This window comes from Callorhinus ursinus, unplaced genomic scaffold (genome assembly GCF_003265705.2).
Source record: "Callorhinus ursinus isolate GAN/ISIS: 27379988/994484 unplaced genomic scaffold, GSC_fseal_2.0 scaffold5, whole genome shotgun sequence".
In the NCBI taxonomy this organism is placed as follows: Eukaryota; Metazoa; Chordata; class Mammalia; order Carnivora; family Otariidae; genus Callorhinus; species Callorhinus ursinus.
In genome coordinates, this window is record NW_027397067.1 from 59,583,242 (window position 1) to 59,598,084 (window position 14,843).

General features: G+C 37.3%; 1 protein-coding gene across 8 annotated transcripts in view; it reads right to left on the reverse strand.

Moving 5' to 3' along the window:
- Positions 1 to 14,843, reverse strand: part of TRPS1 (transcriptional repressor GATA binding 1) — a 256,423-nt gene that overhangs the window by 240,988 nt on the left and 592 nt on the right. For 3 of the 8 annotated variants that reach the window (XM_025871019.2, XM_025871018.2, XM_025871015.2), the window contains exon 1: positions 14,334 to 14,837. The exons of 1 other annotated variant lie outside the window; for it this stretch is intronic. The gene's annotated coding sequence lies outside the window, so the exon portion shown is untranslated. Of the gene's footprint in view, positions 1 to 12,767; positions 12,868 to 13,654; positions 13,818 to 14,333; positions 14,838 to 14,843 lie in introns of those variants that run through there. 4 more of the 8 variants (XM_073893130.1, XM_073893124.1, XM_073893126.1 and 1 more) reach the window with 3 other exon arrangements.

Genomic DNA, 14,843 nt, shown 5'->3' on the forward strand with positions numbered 1-14,843 from the left:
AATTCTGAAAGACAAATAAAGACATTACATTTATATTTTAAAATATATCATTTTTACTACATTTAAGCTGAAATGTATCATTCAAAAGACAGAATAACAACAGCATTTAAAATAAATGGAAGTTCCTTATTATTCTTTCGTTAATTTTTTTCTAAATGCTGAGGAGTTTATTAAAATGCCACAAATGGTTTCTCAACCATGTTTTAATAACTAATTGCACATTTCAGGCCTAATCTCACAGATGCTGTCTATAGTTTTCAACCTGCCAAGGGGCTTATGGCTGTTATGAATAAAGAAAAGTCCAGTTTCTTGGAAGATAAAAAATCCTTAATTCAAACGGACTGTTTTTATTTTTAAAGTTGGCCTCAAAACAAATAAATGTTGGGAGGTATTTTAAACTACTAAACTACAGGGAGAAGAATAATACAAACTAACTCCTTATTAACGAACATTTTATAACTAATTCTTTACCAACTGAAATTTATACACACGAATCTAAAGAGGCTTGTATTGTTCAGGGGTTTGAAAGAGCATTAAGTCTAAATTTTCTGCAGTAACTTTTTAACTTTCAGGATGACTTCTGGATTACACACCTGATTCCCCTATTGTCATAAGGTATTGATAGAGAAATAACGTGAAGGTACCAACTGACTTATTACATGATCAGTTCCCCACTGCGTATGAATAAATGACATTCTAATTCTATTCTCAAACCCACCCACAAAAGGAAAAATGAAGAGTAGTGAATTTCATGTATTAGGCAGACTTCCTCCACAAACCTCACACCTGTCTAGTGTTCTATGCAGAAATGGAGATGGCGACCAGACACGGGTTCTAAGCTCAGTTCTTTTTCTCAGTAGCTATGTCATCATGGGAAATTTCACTTAACTTCATCCTTAGTGCTCTCCTTTGTAAAATAAGATGCTTCTGCGAGAATCGATAGTAGCTTATGTCCTCAGCTTCTATCCCTCAAAAGCAAACATGATCCTATGATCACTCTGAATAATACCTGAACAAAAGAACAACGAAGAACCAAAATTTAAACTTGAGTCGTAGATTTTAGAGGGACCATGCAAGGGAAGTTCAGTCAGTAAGAAGTGTCTCATCAGCCAGCTTCCACTTTTCCTCAGCAAAAAATGTTCAAAGGCTCTCAAGCCTAAATCCACATTTCCACGCGTCCGTGGGAAGCAGAACTCTAGACACTCTCGCACACATGACGAAATGTGCCCATGAGCAAAGGAGACGGGGGCCAGGTTTTAGAACACAAGCACAGAACTAAGAGAATTCTCTTGCAGGCTACACAGTTCACTCAACATCTGACCTCAGACAGGTGATTAAATGTATTCTTCTGTTCATTTTCTTTTGTACATGGTTTTATTGACGGAACCTAAAGAAATAAAATGCATATATTACTGCGCTCAGAAAATCTGCGCATATTTTTATGATCACGTTTTGTCAAAATATAAGTTAACCGATTATTTCTACAAAGGTTACCCAAATAAACCCCACTTTCTGGAGAAATGATCTATAGAATTGTTTAATTCTTTACGAGCACCCAGGGTCTTGGAATTAAATCTAAAAACACCATCCTAGCTCTTCAATTCTATTCCAAATAGGTTAATTTTTTAAAATTATTTTTTCAGAATAACACATCACACATGACTTGAAATCATCCCATTAGCCCAATTCCACAACATGCTTTTGATTACACTGAACTGGACCAAAAGTTTTGGCAAAATGTTCACCTGACAGCAGAGGAACCAAAGAAGGAGGTGGTTGGTTGAAATGTCTACATTTCTACCAGCAGAGACACCAAAATACTATGAAATACACTCCACTAGGAGTGGAGCTAATGCGCGCTCTCAGAGTCAATTTCACTTCAAGAGAATAGTGTGGGTGATGTGTTAGGGATACTATCTAGTTCTTTGGGGCCTGATGCATTCGTTGCAAACGAAAAGATCTTAAAATAGTCTTTAAGATGAATGTGCAGAGCTGTTGCTTCTTTATAGTAGTAGCCTTATTTGTTTTACACATAACCATAATTTAAGGATGCCAATCATTTTAAGCAAACAGCTTGCAAAAAATAAAATACGGGCAAAACCAGAGAAAATCATCTTTGTACTAAAACATCCTTTACATTAGAATATGTCAGGTTAAAGCCGCCACTGTACATATAAAGTAAATTTTAACCCTGTGCGCTGACTGTATTTTATATTTTCATATTCATTGTGAAGAATTCCACAAGACTGTCTTAACTTAATTTCAAAGCTGGTTAAAATACTTTTTCTTTCTCCTTCAAACAAATTTTTAGACACAAATTGCCTAAGACGCAAATGAGAAAAAAAACCTAAATGTCATGTTATTTTACACCATTCACAATATGTGCAATTAGAATAAATATATGATTTTCAAATACCACTCTTCTTTGAAGTAAAAATGAAAGTGTGCAAATGACATAAGACAGGATTTCTCTGTAGTGACTCCTTAGCAATGACCACAACATCTTATCACAGAAAGGTGTGGCTGGAGAGCTGAAATCACTGTTCTCTCAATTTCTGATGCATCAAAATGAGTTTCTGAAAAGAACACAAAAGGAAAAAGTATACAAAATAAATGCAAAATTAATTTGCATTTAATGGTAAATAACGAGGGTTCTATAATAAGAAAATCTTAAAAAGATGAAGTTTTCCCTCTTCTTTCGGAAAGGCTTAAAAAAACAAAACTAAATATTTCAAAATCAATGGACTTCAAGCAATCCAAGAGAATTTGGAAAACATTTCTCTAAAAACCAATCCAGGGCACAGGATGTCAATTTGGAAATAATGGAAACATATTTCGCTTTAAAATTCGAAAACTTTTCAAAGACAAAAATTCAAGTTAACATCCCAGTGATTAACTCAGGGACTGCTTAGCCAAGAACAACTTTCGGCACTTAAAACATAAAACTGTCAGTTTCCTCTGCTTGGAGACAAAACATAGAAAAAGCAAACATTCACTGCTATATTTTCCTAGACATGAAAGACAGAACTAACTTTTATAAAAGGTGATCACTCTAAATATTTCTACCTATTATTATATTTATGCCATAGCTCCTAAAAATCAGTTACAAATTCCAAACCTCAGAACCATCATTTGTAGATGGCTACTAGTACATTACTCCCTAAATCTTGGTGGAAATACAATCATTTATTGAACTTCACTAGTAGAGATCAAGGCACAAATATGTTAAGCAGCCTGTGCTTGATATCATTGAATATAAGCTACTATAAACAAGTAAAACTCTTTACTAAAAAATCTCAAAGGACTGACAACATGGTATTTGGCATTGTATTTCTTGCAAATCTAAAGCATACTGATGGTGAGAATAATTTAAGTCCTCTCTTCCCTGAATTAAGATCCATTCATATCAAACATCATCTGTGATCAAATGGCCAAATTCATATTTATAAACTTGGAATACAGAGTTTGGTGAAAGGACTGAGTAACTAACATTGTCTTAATCTTTCTGCCAGAAATATGTCACAGTTGGTGCTTAAAATCGTTTCAAAATTATACCACAACTTTATTTAATTTCATTCAATGCATTTCCTCACAGAAATGGAATGGCAAAGGCCTGTTCAAGAGCAAACAACAAAAGCATATTATTATTTTGTGGTATACAAGTTTCTTCCTCTTCTTATACTGCTCTCCCCCCAGAAATGTACATACTATGAAGAAATGTAGGTAAAAAATCCTACGGCTAGCACATTTTTCCACTAAAAGGAGAAATCTTTATTCCTCTTTAAACTGAAATATCAGATCCCAAAGAGGAGGAAAAAAAATGGTAATAAAGCACAGCAGAATAATCCAGAGGAAGCATGCTTGCTCTCAGCATAATTTTCTTTAGCATCCTGAAAGGAACGACATCACACTGCCCGTGATCTCTGCTTACTCCTCTGAAAACCATCCAGAGGATTTTCAAAAAGGAAAAATTCTAGTAGTGCTTTCAAATGCCAAATTAACTTACAGGACTCCCAGTCCTGAAGGAAAACAGCACAGTAGCTAGCACACCAGAAGCTAGAGAATGCTTTTTGTCACGCAAAGCCGGAACTGATGAGTGTGACCCCAATGGGCTTTATCTAAAATTCCCAAGTACCACAGGCAAAGAGGTCAAAGTTTCCTGTGTCAAAATATATAAATAAATAAAGCCATATATTTCAATAGTTCCTTACGTTATAATGGATTGTACAGTATCCATATCCCCCTTCTGTTCACACACACACACACACACACACACACACACACACACTTTTAAATAGCAACTGAACATGACACAAAAAGGAGGAAACCTGCTTACACTTATATCTACCCCCCTATTTTCTATTTCTATTCATTACTGGTCTCATTTTTAAGTGTTTATTATTGTCAATGATATATCAAATTACTCGGGGAGTAAGAAGAGCATATATATACATAATTAAAAATTAACAATGATGTATTGAATACTTCTGGAAGTAAAAATACATGATAGGTATGTACATAAATACACACAAATATGTGCAACACTGAAGAGTTAAATGTCTGACAATTTGAACATGCAAGATCATGTACACATATTTATACATAAAATGTGTACATTATGATTTTTACTATCAGCCTAAAATCTTACAAGTGACAGTTTTCTTAGTTAAAGCTTATCAGGCGACAAAGAAAAAGCAAAATGTAAATAATTAGGACACTCTTTCAACAACAGAAATTGTCTTAAGAACAGAACATTTAAAAGTAGAATAAACAGTAATGGGATAGAGAGTTAAATAAAGAGTTCACAGTCATTGAGGTTTAGATGACAGTGAGTTTCTTATAGTAATTTACCACATCTTTCATGCAATGAATGTAATGCAAATTTGTCCTAAATGCAATTCTTAGAATTTGCTGATAAGTTACAGAAAATAATGTTTCATATTACTCCTTGCTTGGATGTAATTGCTTCCACTGGCCACTTGTACCTAAGTTATTTTCCAAAACGTACCTAAGTTTGAAGAACTGACGTGAAAATTTTGCAATAATACTTCCAATAATAAGCTAAAGACGGTATTAAATATAATCACTTGTGTTTCTTCAATTCATAATCAAATTTATTTATTAACAAAGAAGTTCAGCTGCCAGATACAGTAAACACCCGATTTTAAAAGATCTCAAAGGTATATCCAGGAACAGTTGATAAAAGAATTATTAATCACTCAACAATTGGGCTAACATGTCGTGAGAAAAAGTAGTAACACGGGCCTTCATTAAAATTAATATATATATTAGGGGCGCCTGGGCGGCTCAGTTGGTTAAAATTAAGATATATACGATCAGTCTTAACTTCATCAGTTGAATGGTATTTTTAAAAATCAGAGTGAGTGAGATTCTCTTTCAAAAATATTTAATGGCATCATAAAGTAAAGCTGAAACAAAAACCAAAATCTCTTTCAGGAACTTTTATATATTCAGAACTACTTAAGAGTATTGAGAGAGTAACAGGCTGATGTATTTATTTCTACATCTTTCAGAGCTAAAGATGAGGTCTGGATAATGACATCACAGAGAAGTCACAAGGAGAAGTTAGTTTTTAATTTGTTTTGCCAATCTTGGTCTCATTTCAGAACCAAAATTATAATTAAATTAACCCTCAAATAGGTGTTGGGATACATCAAGTAATTAAAATGAATATTACGAAGGTTAAAGTCATTTAAAAAATATGTAATATGTTAAAATTCCATTTAGTGCCTGTAATGAGAAACATTCTATACAAGTGAGAATATAGATATGTGTACGTACATGTACACACTAAGTTAATATGAAGTCACAAGTTCATATGCTGCACTTGTGCATAGCTCAGAGAAAATAAAGCTAAAACTAGATTAGTAATGCTTGATCCCTTTGTACATGAAGTGTATCACGTAATAGAGAAAAGATTCCACAAACTAGCTCCTGCCCTATATATTTACACTATTTAGAGATGTCTCTGATCTCAGACGTAATATATATTTCTATAAGGAAAAATTGCAATACTGACCCACAAGAATCCGCTGAAAGCCATATTGTAGAATCTAATCAAGAAGCACATGTTATATTAAAAGTATTTGCTGATTAGTAAGTTCCATAAATTCTCTCCAGATTCTACAAGTAAAAAGCTCTGAGGCTTTGAAATCTTTTTTATCTTTTTTTCCCTACAGCTAAAATGTATCTAATGTCTAAAGAGCAGTTGTGGTGTATCTATCATCCTATACTGGGTTCATTCTAGGTTATTTTAATACTCAAATAATACATTATTAATGTTTTTTAAAGCTTAGGTCATACACATTAGATACTATGAATATGTTTATTATTCTTCATGATACTATACTATTCACTATCATGAAGACAAAGTGATTAACAGATAAAGCAATTATAAATGCAAATAGGAGAACCATGCTCCCTTCAAATAAAGGAAAAAAGAAACAAAATAAACTATGGGCACTTGTATACTACTTTCTAATACTATCTACTATAGAAGGCTTAAAGAGCTGACAATGAGTCATTGTTTATTCAAATGTTAAACAAATTGAACATATAAGTTAACTTCTGAGTTAGAAGTATCTGGAACATATTCCAGAGCCTATTTTGACTGTGTCAATTACCTAGATACCAAAGTTGTTGTATTGTGTTGCTTGATGAAATGGGACATACAGCAACCCTCAAAACCAGTATTACAAGCCTGGCAAATATCATCACATTGGGGTGACGCACAGAATCCATCACCCTAGGGAAAAACGCATTGGGTCACAGTACGGAGTCTTTACATGTTCCATATTATTTCTACATAACGTTTTGGGATACAAGTGTAAACTATAAAGTGCTACCCCATAAAGAGATATATTCAGAAACAGCACTCTCACTTAACTGCTCCTCTCAACAGAAACAAATGGGACTTTAAAAAATTTTTCTTCGGAAGCATTTCTGAAAATATGGTGAAATGTGGCATTTTGATTTATAGTTTTCTTTGTCATTTTTAAAATTGCTTAGTAAATTCAGAGCAGATATAAGTATTATGATAATGATGACTTCACTAGGTTTAAACTCCATACCCATTTCAAACTTCTAGACTTCATAAAGTAGGTCATGTAACTCCTTAAGAGATTCATGTTTAAAGGGCAGAGTTAATGGTTTCACCTATTAGAATCCACCATCAGGTGTATCTGCCTATTATCAGTCCGTGTACATTACATCCATACAACACACCACAACAGCATGCACACACACCAGCAATAATTTAAACACAGTATAGCTATCGTGGATACAAGCATTTCCACTGCTAGGTTTCTTCTCATATTAGAGGTATCCTACTAGTAACTACCAAAAAAATTACACAAATCAAAATATGTTACCTTTGTTCAAACAATACTGCAGTTCATTATACAACAGAAAGTGTCATCCTTAATGGCTCAGGAACCAAGATAGTGGTAGATTCTTGGGAGCAGAAGTGGTGAGGAATGGTTTGAGGCAAAACTGAAACATATTGTTTAAGTAAACCTTAAGGGGAGGGGATCATATGCGCAATTGATGGATTTTTTTTTTTTTTTGGTATCATCTCCCACAAAGCCTCCCCAACCCCTCCCCACCACTGAACAGTACACACAGTGCTGATATTAAAGGACTGAGGCTCGGAACACCACCTTCTGCCTTTTTTTCCTTCTTGCTAAACTTTATCACTGTTCCCTCAGTTTTGAAGTAATAAATCGACATTCATTAAATAAAAATGCAATGACAGAGAACCCCATAATGTTAAATTTATGTTTGAAAACTCTGTGAAAAATAAAGTAAAACTGACTCTAAGATACTCTCACCATGCTTGATGCAAACAACTTAACAGCTTCAGTTCCTAAAGTTTTTCCTGACAAATCCGTAAGTAAAGGAGTAGTTAGCAAAGAAAGAATGCCCCTGATTTGAACTAAAGTCTTAGCTCTCACAAGAAAAACTGAGGAAGACATAAGGTAAGTCAAAACTGTCAAATTTCTATGCAGAGAACATGTCAACTTCCCTGAATATGCGGAATACTTTTATAATTGTAAAAGCCCTAAAAGACATTTTAAGGTATCTCCGTGATACCTAATTTCAGTATGTATTATTTTTAAAATACGCTCTGTGCAATGAAAAGAAAAACAAAAACTCTCAAAACAAATTTGGGGTTAAAAGCCAAGTCCAAGACAAGTAACCATAAGATTTAAACCTTACGAACAATTCACACCAGCAACGTCGATACTCAGTTCTGGCCCACCAAATGGGGCGGAGGGCCCCGTTTCTGGGTGGAGTGTCTTTCCCCAAGGAAGGAAAAACTGGCACGAATCTTTTTGCCCTCTGAAAAGATTTTCCTACTTGCCAGCTTCTGAAGTTGCCCTGATGTCAATCAACATCACCAAGATGTCTCTTAACTGTAGAAAGTGCTGTTTGCCTGTGTAAGATCAGGAAAAGAGAAAATGACGATTTAAAAAAAAAAAAAAGGAAACTAAAAACACTGCGTGATAAATAGGGTTAAAAAATTATCATCTAAAATTGTGCGAATAAAAGAACCACCAGTAGAAACAAACTGACCCTTAAAATTAACGCTTTCAATCTTAAAATATATTTTTGTAAAGTTTCATCTATTTTCCTTCCTCTGCACATAAAAATGATTAATGTCACAATTAAACTTCCACATTTCAGGCTCTTGCTAACAGGTGTAACATTCTTAATATAAACACATTCATTGACCTGTCGCCATTGATAATCTTAATTAATTCATCTCAATTGAAACAAAAACAATGGTTTTTTTTTTCCAACTAAGAAAGAAATCACGCAACACAAATGCCCACTCTCCCCAAAACCCAAAAACTGTTTAAGTTACGGTAACCTGAAATGCACCAGCCATCACAGAGAGCAATTGGAGAAATCCAGCAGTGCTCAGCAGGAAAGATTTTTAATAACAGATTGAAAAACAAGAATAAAAATAACTGCATCAACAGAGCCTTTCTTCCTCAGGCCACAAGCCCGTTCTTACTTGAACTTTTTTTTTTTTTAAAAAATGGCATTTTGGCCACTAAAACCAATCCAGAACATTATTAAAAGTTAAAAGCTACCAATTACTTCTGTCTGTTCTTTTAAAGCAAAGTTTGGCATTACGTCAGTTGGTTTAAAGAAAACAAGAAAGAGAGAAAGAGTAGGAGAGAAAGTTTCCTGCTTGTATAAACTAAACCACCAGGGAAGGTGTCTAGCCACTTGTAAAGTATTTACTGCAGGTTTTTAAAGAGCTAGAAACATTTTAAAAATTAAAAGTTTTCTTTCTTATTTTTAATGAAACATGCTTAGAACAAAAAGCGTACCCTCAATGTCTTTGGGGGGGACATTTTGATGTTATTTGTATTTCAGTTATAGCTTCGAATCAGAAAATGATTCCCAATGATACTTCAAATTTGAAGTGCATAGATAATTTCATCTTTGTTTTTGCTACTTGGATTTGTGCTCTTAGAGAAAAAAAAAGCGGGGGATGGGGGATGACAAAAAGTCGACATTTCTACTATAATAGCTACTATAGCTTCAGCCACCAGTCAGCCTTCTTCTCAAACTAACAATAATTCATCTAATTTTCATCCATCGATCCTTCCCCAAATTCAGTGAAAGAGGTCTCCTTAAGCCCAAAGATCTCTTTCTAAACTAAATCCAGTTCTACATTATTATATCCATCAGAGAACCAAACCAAAGACCAACAAATTCAGTTCCCAGGGACCTGAAAACCACAAAGTGATAGGAAAACCCTAGAGGTGACCATAAGAGCAACATTAAGGACAGTATTTATAAAGGTCATATATAACTAATCAAATATCCTATACAAATAAACAAACAGCCTAAGACCCACTCACACTTGAGGATAAATTTTTAAAAGTGGTTATTCCCTCTAAAGCTCTGTTCGCTACTGAACAGTAGTACAAAACAACACTTGGCATTTTCGCATATTTACTTTAATCCACTGGTTAAAGCTTGAGGAAGACAAATAATTTTGGTGATTTAAAAAACTCTGCTTAGTTTTTTTTCAGTGGAAATAACTGCAAAGTGCGGTAGTCTCCCATATACCTAACAATCACCAGGAACTTCAGAGAATTAGATGAGATTTCTACCTGGCAAAGGCTCTAAGTTTCTTCATATTTTATCTGTGGGGGACCCTGAAATTCCATAAATTGTAAAACTACTATAGTAACAAAGAATTCATTACCTTCTGTACGATGATACCAAAAGCTGTAGTTATCACACAGATAAAGTAAAACCACATCCAGATATGCTGTCATTGAATTTCCCCCAAATTTCAATGAATAATAAATAAGGTGGATAAATGAGTAAACAGGAGTCAGAACTAGTTATCCATGGTCCTAGTAGTTATAACCAGCAAAACAGGGAGAGAGAAACCTGTTACCTGACAGCCTGAGCAAGGATGAACAACAGAAAGCAAGTCCATAAAACTTGCCTGTTTTTATCAAATTGATTGTAACGTGTGAGCTGCAATATTTGGGACCGAACTATCTCAGTTTATAGTTTTCTGTGCCTGCCAAAAACAGATGCAGACTACCACACTAGCTGTCCTGCAGAAACTAAATTAAGCAAAGGCAAATACCAAGTGGAAAGTTGTCAGTCTGCTGAATGAATGGCTTCATTTTACACACCAGAGACTATCTCAATAAGAATACGTTTTAATGTGCACCAGTCATTTTATTTTAAGTGCATCACTTATTTCAAAAACAATAATTTTCCCTTTAAATTAATTATAAACACCTGCCCATAACTTTCTTAAAGTCTATTTTACACACAATAGCATAGTGTTATTACATTATTGTTTGCTACCCAAGTAGTGAAGTAAAAAAATAATTTCTATATTATATGCATTATAAAAAAAATTTAAAGGCCAGTTATTGATATCTGTGCTCATTTCAAAGTCAAAATAAAGTTCTAGCTCAAAAACAATTTTCTACCAGTCTTTTTAAAAATGTCAGTAACACTTATTTACTTCCACAAAGAAGGTAAGAAAAGAGTTTATTAAAACTTAACACCTTTTAGCATATCTTAATAGGAATGTGCAGATCATTAACAGCAAATTGTGATCTTTATTTCTCTCTCTCTCTGTACACACACACGCACACACGCGCACACACATCAAATAATAACAGTAATAGAAACATCATTGAAATACTAAGATCTTAAAAGCAGCTTTTCCACAGATGCATCCATTTCCCTGTTTTGAAGGTTTTCCTTATGAATGAAGATTCCCTTGTACTCTGGAAATCAGAGTAAACTCAGGAGTAGTATGTGACTTAAAAGAAAAGAAAAAATACTGAAAATATGGAAGAGGCATGTGCAACTCACTTATGACTAACACACTATTACAGATTCTAACCTGTTTTCAAGCAAAAATTTTATTAAATCATTTAAAACACTAATCATCAGAATGCTGAGCTCTAAAATCAACCTCAGATCTCACAACTACTGACACCTTTCTCCTTACTTTTCATGTTACCTTTCAGAGACAAAGGACAACATCTAAATAGCAGCAGACTCCCCTACAGCGTCCAGAATTCACAGGAGTGACAAACTTTTTTTGTAAGGAACTTGTTATGTTCCACCATTTACTTGGAGAGCGTCAGACTTGATTATTACGTGTAGGAAAGTATTCTACACACATATATCCTAACATAGAATAGATATAGTGGGACGCCGTAAACATCCACTCACCCATGGCAAATAATACTTTGCCAACTGAGTATTAATGAAGTCTCAGAATGCTTCACATTTAGAGAATTCAAGTCATAATGTGGCATTAGAAATCTATCTCCCCGTCAGGAGTTTTATTTTCACATTGTTAATATTCAAAAATAATCGTCCAACTTGAGCACGCTCGTGGCCCTATTTAACTGAATCTAGAAATATTTTCATCCAGGGGTATAGCTTTAAAAGGAAGTTATGAAGTCTGAGGAGAGATAAGCTCTAAGAACAATATGTTTGACTTGTTAAGATTAAGCATGTCATTAATAAACTTTCACTTAAAGGTAAAAAAAAAAATCCTCAAAATCTTGGTATCATTTCCAGACTGTCCTGTCAGCATCACAACTTACAGGAAACGCTTCATCTTCCCATACAAACCCTGTATTTACTCACAACCCTAGCAGACTTGGGGGAAGAAAAAAAAAACCCACACCATTTTAGAATGAGTTTGCTTTTTTACATTAACCGGTAGAATATCTGAGAAAGCGTCCTAAGCAAATGAGCAACATGTAAGAAACTTGACAACAGTGAGCTCAGAAACTTTCATTCTCATTTTGTCCACGTCAAGAACTGGCCGCCGCATTACTTTCCTTTGCTGCCCCTCGCATTTTTAACTCTGGCAGCCTTTTCTAAATGATCAACTTTTCCTAAAACCAGCAGGAAAGTAACATGATGCCAGCGAGATCCATAGGTTTTTAACTTAAGAGCTGGACGACTTTGAAGAGTGGTTAGAGGTTCCTATAGTATTTTTGCTTTCAACAATCAAATTTTAGCCAACTACCAGGCCTAGAGTTATCATTTCTTTGTAATTCTCTCCCCGGCCCTATCTGGAGATCCCTTTGTATACCTATTTTCCCTCTCAGACCCTTCCCTGTTCACCTGGTGCATTTACAAAAGTTCAATGAATCTACAAAAGTTCAATGGATCGGCCCAACTTCTCTGTGATTTCACTTCTCCGCTACGCTTCTCACTTCACTTACCTCACTTAAGACTCTAGCCGTGATTTTCCAAAATAGGATAAGGAGGAATATTCTATCATAATTTTGATTCATCATTAAAATCCATCGCTCTTACTCAAAAACTTTCAATAGTATCAATTCTGAGGCCTAAAAAGATATGAGGAAGTAAAGCAAGACCTCAAATTTAATCAGTCCAAGATTCCCTCTGCAACCCACCAGTCCTTCTCGCCTTCAAACTTAAATTGCTTTAGAGTCTTAAGGCCATAAAACGGTTACTGACTTCCCTGGGGAAAGGGGGAAACACCACCATCTCACACAGGTACTAACAAAAAGGCTTTCCCAGCCACAAAAACAGCTTTGCACTTCAAACAGCTCCCACCTCCGCCTCACCCTCAAATTATTCATGGGGTCCTATAATCCTGGAGTTATTTGAAGGGACAGCGATGTTTGCCTTGGCCTTTCAAAGATGCGTTTCTCTGGAACCCAAACAGGAACTAGACAGAAGGCGAAGCTCCCGTCCGCCTGGACGTCCCACCGCTGTCAGGCATTTAATCACCGTCCAGTGTCCGCTGACCCGCGACACATGGCGCATCATCCGCACCGCAGAGGAAGTCTGCCCCTTCCTCAGCCCCTACGGAAGCGCCTGGGCTGCAAGGCCCTGCCACATGGCACAGACAGGGCACAGACCCCTCGGCCAAGCTGCCCTGAGCCGCGCGGAGGCGGGTGCATCAGGGGATGCGACACCCTCCTTCTCCAGCCCAGCTGGGCCTTTAAGGCAAAAAGTTTGAAGCCTGGCTTTGCAAACTCTTCAAAGCCAACGCCAGTCCTGCACGGTTTTCCCACTTTGGGGACCACACGAAGGCCCCTCTCTGAGACCCTCCCAACCCTCCCAAGTTGGCCCAACTTACTACTCTGCATGCTGGTGCCTAGTCTGCTCCCCGCTTGTCAGGAGCCCCAGAAAACTTGCAGCAGCAGCGGCGGCGGCGGCGGCGGCGGCGGCGGCGGCGGCCCCTCGGGTCCAACCACCTCCAGCTCCTCCGCTGCGCCCGGTAGGAGAGAATTAAAATCAGCCAGAAAGAGACAGCGAGGGGGAGTGGGGCTGCGAGGGGGAGGGGGCACCGGCCTGAAACTTCTTTTTTTGGCAAATGGGGATTTGTTTTTCCTCCTCCCTGGCGGCTGAACTTGACCCTCCTGACTCCAGGGGCTACTGCAGTTTGAAGTCGCTCGTTTCTAAGGCTCAGTTGCCTCAGACCCACCAAAAGGAGGAGAGGAAGGGGGGGAAAGAGAGCAGAAGAGAAGAAAGAAAGAAAGAAATCACACGCGCAAAAAGGAAGAAAGAAAATGCATGTGAAACCCGAGAAGCCTGCGCTTGGCTTTCTGCACTCTCCCTCTGCTTTTTTTTTTTTTTTTTCAAAGAAAGTCACTTTTAATTCCCAGGGCTCCCCGCTCGCGATCGCCCACATTTTGCGCACACACGCGCGGGCGCAGCACTCGCGTCGCGGCGCCCCGGGCCCGGCCGAGGGGCGCCCGCGCCCCCCGTGCCCCCCGCGGCCCCCGGCCCCGCGGCCCGCCCGGGCCCCTCCTTACCTGTTGATTAATCGTCAAGAACACCCTCGGCAGCCCGAAAGATGGTGGCGCGGCGGCCAGAGCCATGAACCGTCTTCTGTTGTTTGCAGAGTTGATCTTGGATTATTGGGGGGGAGGGGGGGAGAAAAAGGTCTTTCCTGCCTCCCCCCCTTTCCCTTCCCTCCCCCCCTTTATAAAAAAGAGAGAGAGAGAGAGAGAGAGAGAGAGAAAGGAAATAGAGCAAGGATGTGCCCGGTGCCGGGTGGGAGAGGGGAGGGGGTGTTGTTTTTTGTTTAAAAAAAAAAAAATAGGAAGGCGAGAGAGCGATCGAGAGGACGCGGGGTCTGGAGAAACGAGCAGCACCAAAAAGAGGACGCTTGAGATTGCAGTGAGATCGGGTCTTTATCAGAAATGTTATCGCTTGTCAGGACCTCAGTCTCCGCGCATTACGTCAGTTTCAAGACACCAACACTATTAATATCAAAGGAGCCTTCGCGGAGGAAAGCGCCACCCCAGACCGAGCTCCCTTAA